This window comes from Mycteria americana, chromosome Z, assembly GCF_035582795.1.
Source record: "Mycteria americana isolate JAX WOST 10 ecotype Jacksonville Zoo and Gardens chromosome Z, USCA_MyAme_1.0, whole genome shotgun sequence".
Lineage (NCBI taxonomy): Eukaryota > Metazoa > Chordata > Aves > Ciconiiformes > Ciconiidae > Mycteria > Mycteria americana.
Window position 1 is genome coordinate 34,646,115 of NC_134396.1, and position 15,768 is coordinate 34,661,882.

The following is a 15,768-nucleotide window of genomic DNA, read 5'->3' on the forward strand; positions in this document are numbered from 1 at the left end:
TTTGGTCCCAGCTTAATGCATTAATATTAAACCCAATAAAGGTTTCTAAAGATTGAATTACAGGGGCAGCTTACATAAAAATGTGAATAAGTAATGAAAGGGAGGGAAAAAATGTCTTCATTAAATTAATTCTCAACATATCAGTTTTCTTCTAAAAGCCATGGCCCCAAAGGGTGAAGATGGGTGCGTGGTACAGGTCACAAGAGATAGTCGATGGATGTGCAACTGTTTTGTTCCTAGAACACTGGTGCACGGAGTTCAAGTACGCAGCAACCCTCTTCTGCCATCATGTCTAAAGAAAGGGTATGAATGGGTTGATGAATTTGCAACCTTTGGGTGAACCATATCAAAATCCCCCCACAAACTGTGGGCACAGCGGTTCTATTGAAAACTACATACCTCGGACAATATTGTAACATTGCCCAGTAGATGAAGTCTGACTCAGCTTTCTTAACCAACTCTTTTATATGCTCACTGTAGAAGGCATGAACACGGTGTGTACCTCAAATGCAGAACTGTCATTTAATTTTGCATTTTTAACAAGAAAAGACACCCAAGGGACTGTAAATTTAATCTGTATGTACCGCTCCCATTGACATCATTGGATTTTAAATCTCCACTAAATAAATATAGTCAGATTTTTAATGGATGAGCCATCTAGTCCTGAATCTGGCATCAGCAGATAGCCATTACACTATTTTGCCCATTTGCTTTGTGACTTAGTGGAAGTTAGAAGAATCCCCATTATGGACAATTACATGATAGCAAACCTACGAGGAAATTTCTTTCCAGCCCTCATCTCCATAATGGTTGGCTTTTGTTTTGAAACATAAAACATCCTCTATAAATATTTTATCCTAATAAGAACCGTCAGTAAATGACAGACACCATTATTGCCCATACAGATAAATTATTATCCATAGATACTATCCATACTGTTACCTAATCCTGGACAGATACTTCCTGATAAGCCTCCCCTGTAGCATTAATAATCTCATATCCCTCTGTCCTAGTCTCCAGTCCATGGCTCATAGCAACCCGTTGCCTGTGAGACGTTTTAATGTTGCTTACTGCCACAGGAAATTAGAAGTTAAAAGTGAGGCTGACAGAGGGAGAAAAATATGGTATCAGACACTCTGCATCTTCAGTATTCTTCCTCAGAAGCCAGCAAATATTGGGAGACCACCGTTCTGTTTTATCCTCTTGGTATCATTCTTTCCACCAATCTATCCCAGTTTTTAATTTCTTCCTTCCATATGCCTGAAGATATTTATTGTCACTCTCCTCTGTCTCTTCTGCTCGAGGTATGTTTTCTGTGATGTTTTGACAGATTCCAAACAGTGTCTGAACTTGGTACTCACATGACAGTAAAACAGCAGATCATGTGTAGCAACATCGCAGGATTTTCATAGTTAGTCAGCATCCCATCTTAAGCAATGGAATGTCTTGCAAGTGCTTTTTGACTGCCATTGTGCATTAGGAAGATGTTTTCACAGTGCTCTGCACAAGTACGTCTCAGTCTTGTTTGTGAGTACTGACAGTTAATTTAGAGGCCATCGGTATGTCTGAGTAGGGCAAATTGTCCTTCCAGTATGTCATCCTAATCAGGTTTTTGTTTGGTTTTTTTTTAAGAACAAACAAGTTGTATCTGCTGGTTCTCTGCTGTTGAATGAATAACATCCAGTATTTGCAATTTCCTTCAACTGATGTAATCAGTTTGTTCCAGTATGTGTTGTTTTGACAAATCACCTTCTGAAAGTTTCCCAGTGTTACATATTTCAAAGTAAAAGCTGTCTGCCAAGGTCCTAAGGCCTTGGCAGACTAATGACTAGGGAAGGGTTAAAAAACCTATTTGTTCATTTGATTTATGTGAAATTTTTAAAATTTATTTCAACTATTTGCATATCGAGGTTCTTATTGATGACTTATTTCTGAAAAAGTGCAAGAATTGTTCGATATTCTTTTGTTCTTCAAATGCTCTCTTGATCCTACTGATTTTTTCTATCAACACCAGTGGAAGGATGTTCTGTAGAGAAGTACGGTACGTGTAGCATCACTGCCATACACACCATACACATCATAGCATAATATAGCACGCTATCGAAAGCCTCAGCACTGTTTCGTGTTTTCCTTTGCGGTCTTAAGTACCAGAGACTCCTTTTTGTCTACGAGTCGCCTTTATTAACACCTAGTTTCAGGTGTTTGCCAAAGCTTACAAAATTCCAGTGGGAACTCTTAACCAGAGCGCCTGCCGCAGCCCCTATTGGTGGCCGTGCAACATCCTATCCCATCCTGGCAATGCCAGGCGGAAAGCAAAATGAAGTGGAAGAGAAGCCACCAGGAAGGCGTTGCTTGCCAGGCATGGCCTCGTACGTGGCGTGCAGAGCTGGACTCCGTGCCGCACGGCCGCAGCCCCCGCACCTTTACGGCTACGCAGAGCACTCCGAGGAAGGAAAGCTGGTGCAGGCACGTTACATCTGCGCGCCTGTGGTACAGCTAACGGCAGAGTTCGCTTCTCGAGGAACGTCCATCCCCCACGACGGCGTCCCGCGCCCGCCGCCCGCAGGCCCACAGCCGCCCTTCGGGCAGAGCCCGCCGGCCGCGGCCGACGCGCCCCTCGCGGGGGCCGGGCAGCTCCCGCCCGCCCCGCGGCGCAGCGCAGCGCAGCGGCGGCGCCCCCTGCCGGCCGGAAGGCGCGCTGTCCGTCTGCCGGCGGGGCCGCGCAGCCGCGGCCGGGGGACGCGGAGGGCCGGGGGCAGCGGGCGGGCGGTGCTGCCCGCTTCCTGCTCCTTGGGCTGCGGAGCGGAAACGGTGACTTTTCCCTCCGGCCCTCAGTCGGGGACCCTGGTGATGTCAGCGTCGCTGCGTTTCGGCGCCCGTCCCCGGCGCGGTGAGGGCCGCGGCTCCCTGCCGTTGCGCGGGGAGCGGCCCCTCTTGGGCTGTCCGGCCCCCATCGCGGCGCCGGGTCTGCCCCGCCGCAAAACCGGGGCGCGTCGGCGTGCCGCCTTCTTGTGGCACACAGCCGCTTCCAGAAACCACCGTTCGGGGACGAGAGAAAATCCTCCGTAAAATAACACCTCGTGGCCTGCTGTTTCTCTCCAGATGTCTGTGCTGACGAGTGGTAGGTTGAGCTCGGGGCTGGCATGGAGTCTTGCCCACAGCTTATTGTTCCTCCGGCTGGAGAGGGCACACAGAGGCTGAAGGGGAGGGAAGGTGCCGTGGCAACCGCAGGGACGGGAGTGGCACAGAGGCCCCGGGCTAGGCGCTGTGGGTGAGATGGCTCCCGTCAGCAGCACACTTGGTCGGTGAGATAGCTGCTGTGGGCAGCAGGCCTCGCGGTGAGCTGGCCGCTGTGGGCCGCAGGCCCTCTGGGTGAGATGGCTGCCGTGGGCAGCAGGCCTTGGTGCTCACCGTGCGGAGGCAGAGGGAGACTTCTGCCCTCCATCACCCTGCAGTTCCCTCCCCTGCACTGCACCATCTCGCCCGCAGTCCTCTCTTCTGCCAGCCCTGGCCCTCACTGGCTGATTTAACTCCTTCACTCTGCATGGAACTCTTCCTATTTTATTGGGCTTTTTTCCTGAGTTAGTTTGCTGTTAGTTTAAAGAATGGCATTGGCTTCCCAAAGGTTCAGATGGCCCTTCAAGCCTGATCAAGGGAAATGGCCAGCAGGCACAGAGTGGTCCAGACCGCCCTTTCGAAACGTGGCAATAAGCTGCTGGATCAGCTGCATCAGCCAACTATTCCCATGTGGTCTGCACAGGGCTGGTGAAATGGGATCATAAATTGCAGCCCTGAAAAAAAAAACACTTGACATAGCCATATGACACAAATTACATCATTAGATCAGTAGAGTATGAATTGATATCACAGTACTACAGCAGCTCAGTAAAAAGTGACACTTAGGTGTTCAATGTTAGCACCTGCTGTCTCAGTGATGACTTCTGTCCTATTGTTTATCTACTGTTTTTATCATGAAATGGTAGCCAGTTCTGTATCCAGGCTATGGAATTTGTATTTGTTAACTACATACATTAAAACCTCCTCCCAAAAGTTTCATCAAAGTCTGTGATAAAGTGTTCCTCCCGGGATCTAGTCTGTGGGATACTATTCCTCCACCTCCGTGACCTAAATTACAAATCTGCATTTTGGCAGCATAGGAATACTGCCGTTTCTGTCAAGATACCTTTTATGCTTATTTCTTACATTCTTCACGCTCAAGCACATTTTTCTGTCAGCTTCTTGAATTAGCAGCATTTTCTACAAGGCAGCTTTTATTCTTTATGTGGTTTCTATTTTTGTGCAACTCCCAAATAAGTTACTCTTAGCTATTTCATCATGCATACTTATCAACTTACAGAGACTTTGTATAATGTCTAGTTCATTTGCAGTCAGTAGAACATCTCATGCTTTCCTAGGTTATAAGTGTTAATGACATTAGATGTTTGGATTATTTATCTAAGACCTCAAGCATTCTTTTCCTATTCTAACTTTTATTCTTCTTGTATGCAGTCTGCTCTTGGGTGTATGCTACCTAATTCTGATTTCATTCAAGTTTCACAGTATTGTAACTCCATCATCTTCAATGGAGTTCACTGGTTTTCATCATCATACGCAGTAGTATCAAACCCTGAGCTCCCTTTAAGATGTTCAACATACACACTGTAATGGTGTGAATCCTTCAGTTTGTTCAGTGAATATTTCATTGTACATCCTCAGCAATAGTCTAACCATTAGAATAATCTGGTAGGCCATCATTCCCACCTTATTTCTTTCTGTGTCACAAGACAGGGGGACAAGACTTACACATTACCCAGATAGAGGCAGTTCTTTTAGTATTTCGTAGGAAAGTATTATTCATAATTCCTTCCATCATCCAAAGACTGTATCAGCCGAGGTTATTTTTTTGCAATCCAAAGTATGTCACTAGAAGAACTATGGATAACTGTTAAAGTTATAATTTTATAATGGAAGACCACAATTTTATAATGGAAGACAAATCCAAAATCAAAGCATGCCACAATACTTTTCACAACCTTACACCAAAGTTTAGCATGTAACGTGAAAAATTATAATCTTGCGTTATATCATTTCCTCAGTTAAATTACCTGAGCAATGCCTACTCAAAAGACGAGTATGCAGTAAGATTCAGGTTTTTCAAAAATATTTTTTGTATTTCACTGCAAGCAAAGTGTTCCTGCTGGGATGGAGTACTTATAGCACAGAATGCCCTTTATGCAACTGTAAATATAAAGTGATCACCACTACAGCAACACTGGAAATAAAAAATATTTCTATATTTTTCTGCCTGAATAATTCTATAGGAGAGTAAATAATAATTGGATACTCTTGGTGCAATTCCAATAGACATGACACACTATTATTACAGATTCAGGTATCATTCAATACTATAAATCAAAGAGAGTCTGCCATTAGCAAAAGATTTAAAGGGATAATGCATTTTAGTTCTCTCACATTTATATATGTATTTTCACCTGGTGGTTTTAAAAGGTAGGAAACATAGAAACAAATTAATATAAATGGAGACAATTCAGTGTAAAAATTAATTTGCATGTGAATGCAGACTGACAATTCACAGCTAGGAAACTGCAAATACCTCTTTCCACAGAACTTCCATATATAGCGTTAGAGTATGTAAAATCATGAGTCAATGTGATATTTTTCCAGTGAATATGAACAGAAAATAAATACTCCCTTTCATGTAATAGTACTTCTGAAAATTGCCTTTTCAATATGCAGTTCAAACACAAATTCACTGCAAGAATTTGGAAGCTTTGATAATGAATCCTGTACTTTGTATATGCTTTATATCTTGTATTAATAGGAGCATCAATATCTTTTGCACATTACCACCAAATCTCTTAATGAAAAACAAAAGGAAATGTCTGAGTGATAAGTGGCATAAGGATAAAAATTATGACCTGGTCTATTGCATTTTCGAATGGGCAATTAAATGATTTTTATTGCTATATATAATTCTGTAAAATGATAACAGAAGTCCACCAGGAGACCGTTTCCAGTCTTTATTGTTTTAAAGTGAGTGCAGAGGAGGATCTTAAGGCAACGACTAATCAATGTCTTCCTTTAAGTGGACGTACAGTAACAATGGAGGTATCTTTCTACCTTCATGTGAAAATCCATTAGAAAAGCTTGTAGTACTAAGAAAAAATGGTCCTCTTTAAGTCTTATGTAAAGCCATCACAAATAGTTGAGGAAAGTAGGATTCCTGCAAATGTATTTAAAATAGTGGAGAAGGCTGAGTTAGAAGATAGCAAATAATTGGCTTTCATTTGGTACTTTTGCAGGAATTAAGGCACTCAGTTATATACTGAAGTAAAAATGTGGGTTGTATTGTAAGCCTCGGTTTATAACTATAGTAATAACTTTAGTTATGTAACTGTAGTTATAACCATAAGATAGCCAGATAGTATGTTGCCTAAGCCAGTATGGGATGATTTGTGAACCTGAACTTAGGCAGAAATGGAAAAAATTCTCATGCCTGAGATGAACAGCTAATGGTAGTTGTACAGGGATTGCTGTAAATTAGTCAAATTCCCCTGCACTTAACATTGAATTTAGATAGTGCTCTATTCTCTTAGGAAAGATTGGTGAATCTATAATAATATTTAAGGGAATTACGGAAATTCATCAGCTGGGAAAAGGATAACATGACTGGTTTCATTTGTCTGAAGAGACAGAGAAGAGAGACTTTTCAACACTTACAAAAAGCTGCTTTGGACATACATATAGAGTGCTAAGATGGTTTAAATACATATTTGGATAAAAACCATTTATTACCCTGATGTGGGTATAATAATGGAGCAGGCTGTCAGGGTGCTGTGTTTTTACTAGCCTACTTCCTAATCTGGTTATATTTTGAATTCTGGCTTTGCATTACCTTACATAGAATCTAAATAAAATACTCTGAAATTTTGTTTTTGTTTTGGTGGTTATGCATTTAAAGAGATTGTAAGAAGTTAATTTTTTACTCCAAAGTAAACAATGTTTAATGGATCTACAACTTTGAAGAGACTAGGAAATTTTCAGAAGAATCAGTGGTTAAATTTTAGGTTGGATACTGAGAACAATTCTAGCTATCTTTTGAATTACATTGCATATTCAAACCTGTTGTATTTATGGGGGAAAACTTTTTCCATTAGTATCTGCTTATGCTAGGAAACTGGTCATGATTCTGTGAAACTTACCAGGAAAAAAGTGTTGAGCTCCCCCTACTGTCCCACTGCATACAGATAACTGGAAAACCTAGATTTTGTTCTGATGAGTAAAATGTCAGTCAGGTAAAAGAAAAATTTTAACAATAAAGATGACCCATTTTTCAGTATCTGGTAATGTGCTACTAACAGTGGAGAGATCTAGAGTATTTAATTTGCTTTCCAAGTGTTTAGTATTCTCAATTTTTTTTGCATTTATAGCATAATGTGCATGAGGATGTATACTTTGACACTTAACAGTTTTCAAAGTTCCCTGTGCAAAGATAGCATTTAATGTTTGTGCATGCATACAGTTAATCTTGTTCCGTTTACATGTCCATGAAGAGACTCCTAGACGCTAAAGAAAAAAGGTACATCTTATGATGATGATTTCTGTTTGCTATAAGGAATTATTCTAAGAATTAATGACATGTTTATAATTGTAAATTCTGAAGTTTATGATAATCTCTGCTTTGCGATAATAATCTGACAACATGTATGTGCACATGGATGCCTGAACGATGCTGATTACTTTATAAGCCAGCAATGCTGGCTTATACAGATGGTTTGGATAGAAATCAAATCAATTAGACTGAGCCATTTGGTTCGACTTAGAACAAGGTAGAGTTTATTCAAAAGGAATGCTTTGCTATGTCACACAGCTAAACAGTCAACAAGAAGTTAACATGGGTATATTTTTGATATTGCAAGGTGGAAAATCAGAGAAAGGAGAGAGAAGTGTAAATAATAAACACTGATAAATACTTCCTTTGCCTTCAGGCAAGCCAGTATTTCTCTCTTTATATGCAGCACAGATATCTTTTTTCACAGATACATGGAAGAGCCAAAAAAACGTACAGATAAGAAATGAAAAGATGGTGCTGAATTGTGTGCCTGGGTGTGTACATGTTGCACTGGACATTGCTAACCAGGGATTCTCTCCTTCTCCTCCCTTCATTCCCCTGTATGTTTTTATCTAGGTGCACACTCACATGAAACCAGAGAGACTCAGAAGCCTTGTCACACCAGAATTGTATTACAGGGATACCTGGAGTTCCTCTGAAGAAACTCTTAACAATGTGAGTTCCATTTCCATAGAATAGCTTATCTACATAAATATTTTCAGAAGTAGCTTGTGCTTTCGCATTAACAGGCATTGGCAGAAATATGCCTTTTTTATGTGAATCCTGATTAGCTGTTAGCCTCAGACAGGGTTCCAGGTAGGACATTTTCCTGGGACTTCTTAATTTTCTGGCATTATTTAAATTTTAGTTTTATTAGGTATATTTCTTAAATTTGGGAAAGGCTTTTTGGTTCTCCCTCTCTCCCCCCCGCTTTTGTTTTGTCAGTTTATTACCAAACTAAGGGTTGAATACCCAGTCTCAGTGGTCAAAGGAGATTTTACGGGTGGAGGCAGAAGTCTGTCGTGTTTCAGAATAGTTGGAAACCCAGTCTAGAAGTTAAACATAATGTTGAAATAAAGAAAAGTTAGCCAGTGATTTACTGCTGGAGAGTCAAATGTATTTTATTTGGTTGTAATGCAATTGCACTTTGTAAAGGGTACGCTAGAATCTTGTCATGCCACTGTTCATATGACAGACCCTTAAAATTCAGGACTCATAGGTATAAATAGCAACAGATACATGCACACAGATATCAGGAGGCTGATGACTTCACGTCAGTGATACTGTTGTTTCTACATGTATCGTGGGTGAAAAGACAACCAGAATAAGCCTTTAGGTTCAGTTCAGGGTAAGATACAGTTTATTCCTCCAAAAGCTCTAGGAGCGAACTGAGGCAGATGTCATGTTTAAATATCTGTTTGCTTAGCAAATGCACAAAATGTTACATGAATGCATCTACATCTTTTCCTACATATAAAGCCTTACTTTCTTTTTTTTGCTGTTTGGTGACTGCTAAACTTTGCAAGTATTTACTTAGGGCTCATTTTTAACCTAGAATACAAATAAACGGCTAAAACTGGTGAAAGAGAAGCCCTATGGATATACTGAAAAACAGAATTTGGCTCCTGATGTAGTTTCTTGCACAATGTACCAAGAAGCAGTGTTTTTCATGGGAAAAATATACCTTAGGAGCCTGGAAATCTAAATGCATCAGACCAGTGGCTTTTAATGTTCCCCTTTTAAGGCTTAGTTCAACTGTGCATTGGACACCATTTGTGTTGTAGTTTTGCAGTTTGCTTGGTCTTAAGACATCCTGTAAGAATTATTTCAGTTCCTACAAGAAACATCATACTTCATTTCTATGTGCAGAAATGGCAGTGTCGCTATTATGCTGTTTCAGGTAATTATAAATGGCTACCCTTCCCCTTCACTTCTTGATGTTCTTGAGTCAAATGCATGTTCTGTTGTTAATGACCTCAAATGAGCTGGCACATGGAAAAAGGGCCTAAGCATGAGTCAGAATTATTCGAAATGTGTTCTGGCATGCGTACTAATGATACCAATACCAATTCAAGATTTTATGCATCACAACTAGGTTTTGGGGTGGGTTTTTTTGTTAGAAGTAACCAAACAATGGATGGAGGAACATGAAAACAGAAATGCATCATCTTACCAAAATAACATGCAAGTTGAATTTAAATTTAGAGTCTTTAAAGGAGGGAAAATAATCCGATATAGCTGTGTATAGCACTCTGCCCTTAAGACACTGACTTTTGCTGTTCAGTTTTCTTTGTTTTACTAATTTCTTGACTGTTTATCTTTTTCTTAATCGAGTGCTTCGGTGTGTAAATTACGGGTAAGGACAGGAAGTAATGTAGGCAGTAGTGAAGTTGCTGTATCAGCTTTTTTTTTGTCTTTAAGCTTTGTAAAAAAGATCATGGTATGTATTTGCTTTACATTGTCTTTAAAAAGGCAGTATAATCTGCAGCATGGTCAAACTTAGAATTTAAGTCCAAAACCTATGTTTTTTCAACTACATATATCAGATGTTCTAATGAAAGACGTTATCTCTTCCTACAGTCTTTGCCTCTCCGCAGATGCAAAGAATATAACATGTATAAGTCATGTCATTGTCCCTTTTCTTCCGGCAACACCAGATTCTGAGAAAACTATCAGTTCTAAGGTACAGTGAAATAACAAGGTTAATCGCAGTTTTTCAAATCTGAAACATCACTGTTGCCATTAGAAATTATTTATGAAATATAAAAACAGATGAAATAAAAATAAATCTTTTATAATATGTTACCAGTGGCATTTAGTTTTCTTTTTCATTTGATAAATAAAAAGTTCTATCCAGTATGTTAAGCAAGCAGTGTACAAAGCTTAGTAAATCAACAGCATTCAAAAACATGTTTGGTGTATATTTCAAAGAGAAAATCCTGAAGCTAAAAGTCGTATTCTTTATTTTTCCTTTTTCTACTTAATACCAGGCACTTGGTCAGGCTCAGCTGAATCTTTTTGTAAAATGTCACACTTTGTTTCCCTTGACTAAATAGCAGCTTTAACTTAATAAACGATTTAATGCTTAGATCCTAAATGTAGTTAAATCAAAACAGAACAAATAAGGATTTAAAGAGATGAATGATTGGCACTCTATGTATATGTTGGATGATATTAGAAAAAGCTATAGAGAGAAATGGCAGAAGAAGGTTACTTATCTGTCCTGATATATAAATGGGCATAGACATTGTCTTTTGGATCAAATTTGCTTGAATAAAGATTCAGTAGTCATTGAATAAGAGCAGCGTTTAGTATTTTAATATAACATATTCAAAATTGTTAATTGCCATGACCTAAACTCACAGGTTTGTGTTTTTTGCTGAAAGACTAGTTATTCAATCAATACCTTCTAGGAATATGTCATAATCTTAGGCTCAAATTCAGCTAAAAATTCCACATGACTACAAATATTTGTCTCCAGAGAAAATTCTTTCAGAAGCTGAGCTCTAAACAGATACATTTGTCACAGGTCAACATCAATGAAATGAAAATCCTTGTTGAGACCATTCAAATGCTACCGGGGGTTCTGGAGATGAAGAAATAATTAAACTGTCCATTTAGGCATTTAACATAAATATGGTGCAGTATTACAGGAAGTTGCAAAGATAAAAACCAGAAGATTAAAAGTGAGTTAGGGACTTCCTTTTATAAAATGTGAGTTCACTTTTGTGATGTGCTATAAAGGTGGAGAAATCTACCCAGTAGTCAGTTCTTTGCATCTAACCCAACAATGAAGAAGTAATTATATTGTGGAATCAAACAGGGAGTCAGAGGTAGAAAACATTTTATGCAATTAGAGATTTTTTAAAAGGTTGCAAGATTTTCCTTTTATTTGAGGCAATAAATGCTAGTGTGCTAATTGTGAGTGGTTTTTGTAGCACTTGGTTCAATCATTTTTCAGCTTAAATGAGAATAAATTTCCATCAGTCCTTAGCATCAGTTCTCTGAGGATAATCTGAATGTTGGTCTGAAATTTGTGGGTCATACAAATCAGTAAACATTGGTGCATTCATACAAGTGATGAATTTACTTTCCCAGATAACTTTCAAAAAAGCATGATTTATTATTTTTTCAGACAAGTGGTTGGGGAACTCCCACATACTGCAATTTCTAATGAATCGACTATTCACAAATCTACTTTTTGAGGTCCTTTACATTATTGTCATGGTAAGTAACAAAGAGTACTCTTAAGAATCAGAAGTCTGATCCATATGCTTATTCACATTACAAATACATTTAGCCAAATCTAACTTTTTAATCTCATAATGGCCAGATTTGTTTATAACATTATTTCTGAGTCATCATCAGCACTCAGCACTCACGAGCAAAGCACTTTCGTCTGTTTATTAGCATGTTCTTTGTTAAATAAGACTTAATTTTTCCAGAAAAAAAAGTGTAGTGTTAGCCTGTCTTTGCACATAGGCTGAGCTTTATTTGGGGTTCCGTGCTTTCATTATTTTAACAGTTGCAAAATACTGATGTGCTGGTTATCTCAAGCATTGTTATTATACCCATCCTCAAGTTTCTGCTAGACTCTTCATAGGTGACTGTAAGGCGGTAGTGTTGTACCCCAAAAAAATTAGGTAAAATTCTCTAGTATATCATATATTTTGGTACTTATGGTTAAGTTTCTCTGTGGAGTTCAAAATTATTCTAATGAAATCACCTTCCTTTTTTACCATTCTGACTTCCAAGAAATAGTTCAGCAAATGCCGCATATCACCAGATACCATCTGTTCTGCACTGGGGTAGGGGCGAGGTGAGAGTGAGCTGGTGCAGGGGTCTTTCTGGATCTTGATAAGAAAGGCCCAACAACAAGATAATAAGATAATAACTTAATAAGATAACTACTTCAAAAAGACCCAGAAGAGTATAGCTAGTAACACCTTATATTCCTTCAGATGCTGGGCATCCTGTGTTCATGCAATGTCCAACAGAGCCCCGATGGATTTTCCCATGGCGTGCTGTGCAGAGCAGATCCTGTCCATATGGAGAAACACTCCCTTTCAGTCATTTGAGGTCATGTATCATGACCTTGCAAGAAAACAACTCTATCCCTAAAGGATGTTCTCATGACAACTTGTGCACTGTTCGAAAAGGGCAAGGGCCATGCAAGAGGTGTAATCATGGTGCCGAGCAGGAGCTGCCTGCAGGCTCCTCCAGCACCATGCACGGGCTGGGTCCATCCCGCAGCCAAGGGAGGCGTGTGGCACGGCACGGCACGGCATGGCACGGCACGGTACAGCCCAGCCTGAAGGTTACACTGGCCATGTGGTGCCTGCCCAGGTTAGCTGCGGTGTACAGTTGTCTCCTGGTCAGGATCAATACATTCCACCCCTTGATCCACGTACAGTTTACCTTTCCCAAATACGTATTACAATTTACAGATTATACTGGTAACATACAGGCTTCTCGAGTACAAGTCCCAGTAGAGCAGACACGGCCTGTTCAAGATCACTGACAACTCAAGTACAATGTCTTCTGGAAGGCTCCCAATACAGCATCTTCTTGCACGGTTTTCAGAGCAATTGCGTTGCTCGTTTAGTCATTTGTGCTACTTAGTGAAAAAATAAAGCAGCTAAAACAAAATGGTTGATTTTTGCTCCCAGTTTGTGGTCTTCTTAGAGAGATAGCTCTCCAGGATTCATGAAGACATTTGTTTTTAACCTTAGATCATTCACAATTTTTCTGTCACGTGTCATGTAAAGTACAATTTAATTGCAGTTTTAATTCCTTTTCCTGCTGCTAAAGTTAATATTTTTCTTTTACCTTTACGAATGCTATCCCTCTCTCTCTCTCTTTTATGAATGGAAAAAAAAAGCTCTACAGTCTCCACAAAAGCTTTATCAAGTCCTTCCTTGAGGCTTACATCTGATATGCTACTTAAAACACCTGACCGTGCTGAGAACAGCCAGTTCTAGCAGTGAGCTGAGCGTACTGTTTGTTACTAGAATTCTGTGTTATAAACTGTAGGCCCTAGTTACTACAGTTTGCTTTATCTCTGTTACATTCCATTTTTGTCTTCATTGTCCCATTTGGCCACTTTGTTCATGTTGTATCATTTCATGCATTAGTACCAGATCTGCTTTGTAATGCATGTGGATAGACAGCAATCAACAGTTTAGGAGTGCATTTCCTTATTTCTGTAATTCTATTTAGTGTCTAGTACATTGGGATTCCAGTCCTAATTGATAGTAGTTGTAAGAGAAATACATATGAGAAGCCCTGCATGCTAATACAGGTATTTCAGCAATACAAGGTCTCTCAATGGGTACATTTTCTTCTCTCTGCCATGGCAAAGCCCTCTCTGTATTCATGTATACCACCTCAACAGGAGTATGAACTGAATTCAGAGAAAACTTCAGCCATGCTGCAAATAAGAACAGAGTAACTCTTTTAGCAGTTATAAATGCATCACTGTTAGTAAAACATTGCCATCAATTAGCAGCTCCCTTATTACTAAGCAAATATGACTTGTTTGATTAGGACATTGTTTCCTTGGTCAGCATTTAGGATCTGTTTTGCTTCTGGATGTCCATTTTTGGATTTCCTTTTAGCACCTGCCTCGCTCACAACCCCCAACAAGCTCTCTCCTTTGAAGGAGCATATTCAGTAGACACATTCTGTGTAATGCTCTCCACAATGACCAGTTCTTAAAAACACTTCTAGGGGCTTAATCTGAGTTTGTTATTCAAGCATTACAGTAAAGATCATAGAGATGAGTTTACTTTTACACACAGACTTTTGTGGCTACATGCCACCAGACAAATTTTTATGAAGTTTTAATTAGTCAGTGTGATACTTAGATGTAAAATTCAGCAAAATTAGAAAGGCATTCAAGTGTGCTGCATTACCTTCTGATTAAAGCCTCACAGAGACTCACAGAGGTTTTGTTTCATGAGACAACATTTGAAATCAAAGTTTACCTTTGCAATAAAACATTATTTTGAAGACTGGGGAAACAGGTTGCTCAACCAAGAGTGTCTTTCCTGTTATCTGTATTTGCATGAACAGTTGAGTATTTCAGAGTTTAAGAAATGTTCAGAACATGTTCTTGACCCCCCAAAATTGAGCCTTTAATTGATAAACTACATTTATGCAGGCCATAAAGTGAGTGTGTTTTTTCTCCCACTAACAGCAAAGTCTAATCAATGTCTGTTTAGAAATCCTGACTATCTACTCCTTAAGTAGCAATAAATAATGAATAGCAGTACAAGCTTGTTTTTAAATATTAATATGTAAATGTGTGTGAGGAGTTCAGTATAAAAAAAAGTATTTTATTGCATATGATACAGCAATAAGCTGCTATTCCTAATCCCACTTATTCAATTTTTTTTACTCTTCTTCATAAAAATAAGTATCAGCTACAATGTGAAAATTGTAAAGCACTTAGCTGTAGACTTCACTTGGCTCAAATAGATCTCCATACATGCATAAAAATGAAGCGATTTTTTTAAGTGTTCTGCTAAATAAGTACAGGCTGCAAAGCTAAAAGCCGAAGCAGAAGGGCTGTCTTGTCTTCCTATCAGTTCATCTCGTGTCGAGATATTGGAGAATTGAAATACCTGACTGCAGGTCTTAAAGGTAGCTGTACTGTGAAAAAAAAAGAGTCTACATATAGAAAATGGCAGTTGAATAGTTTAAAAAGCAGACAGTAAAGCTTCATCTGAAAATACCTTTCCTTCCTTATGATAATTCTGAATATAAACAGAGATATGATGTAGATTTGGGTTATTGCCCGGGATCATGACTCACTGGATCATAGCGTAGGCTCCTATTGCTGTTGGGGATTCAGTGTAACCCCTTTCATAAATACATGACACTCCAATTTGTAAGAAATTATTTTTGCCTCCACTGCTGGAAGCAGATTCCAGTATCTGGCTGCTTGAATGGCCAGCGGCTTCCTTTGAGGTTCCAGCCTAAATGTGTTTGTTCATGGGCTGCTTATTCGCCACATAGGGGATACAGGGATTCATCAGGACTCTCTGCTCCAGGTCCCTGTCCAGAACCTTCTTTTGGATCCACTTCTAAGGTACTTTCTCATAACTTTTCATTTGTATTTGTTTTCTTCTAAC

General features: G+C 39.3%; 1 long non-coding RNA gene across 1 annotated transcript; it reads left to right on the top strand.

Annotated features, from left to right (window-relative positions):
* The first annotated feature begins 2,746 nt into the window (after positions 1 to 2,746).
* On the top strand, positions 2,747 to 14,159 carry LOC142421708 (uncharacterized). The gene is made up of 4 exons (XR_012778954.1): positions 2,747 to 3,121; positions 8,210 to 8,308; positions 11,769 to 11,860; positions 12,595 to 14,159. It is a non-coding gene; the product is annotated as an uncharacterized LOC142421708 (long non-coding RNA).
* The last annotated feature ends 1,609 nt before the right edge of the window (positions 14,160 to 15,768 follow it).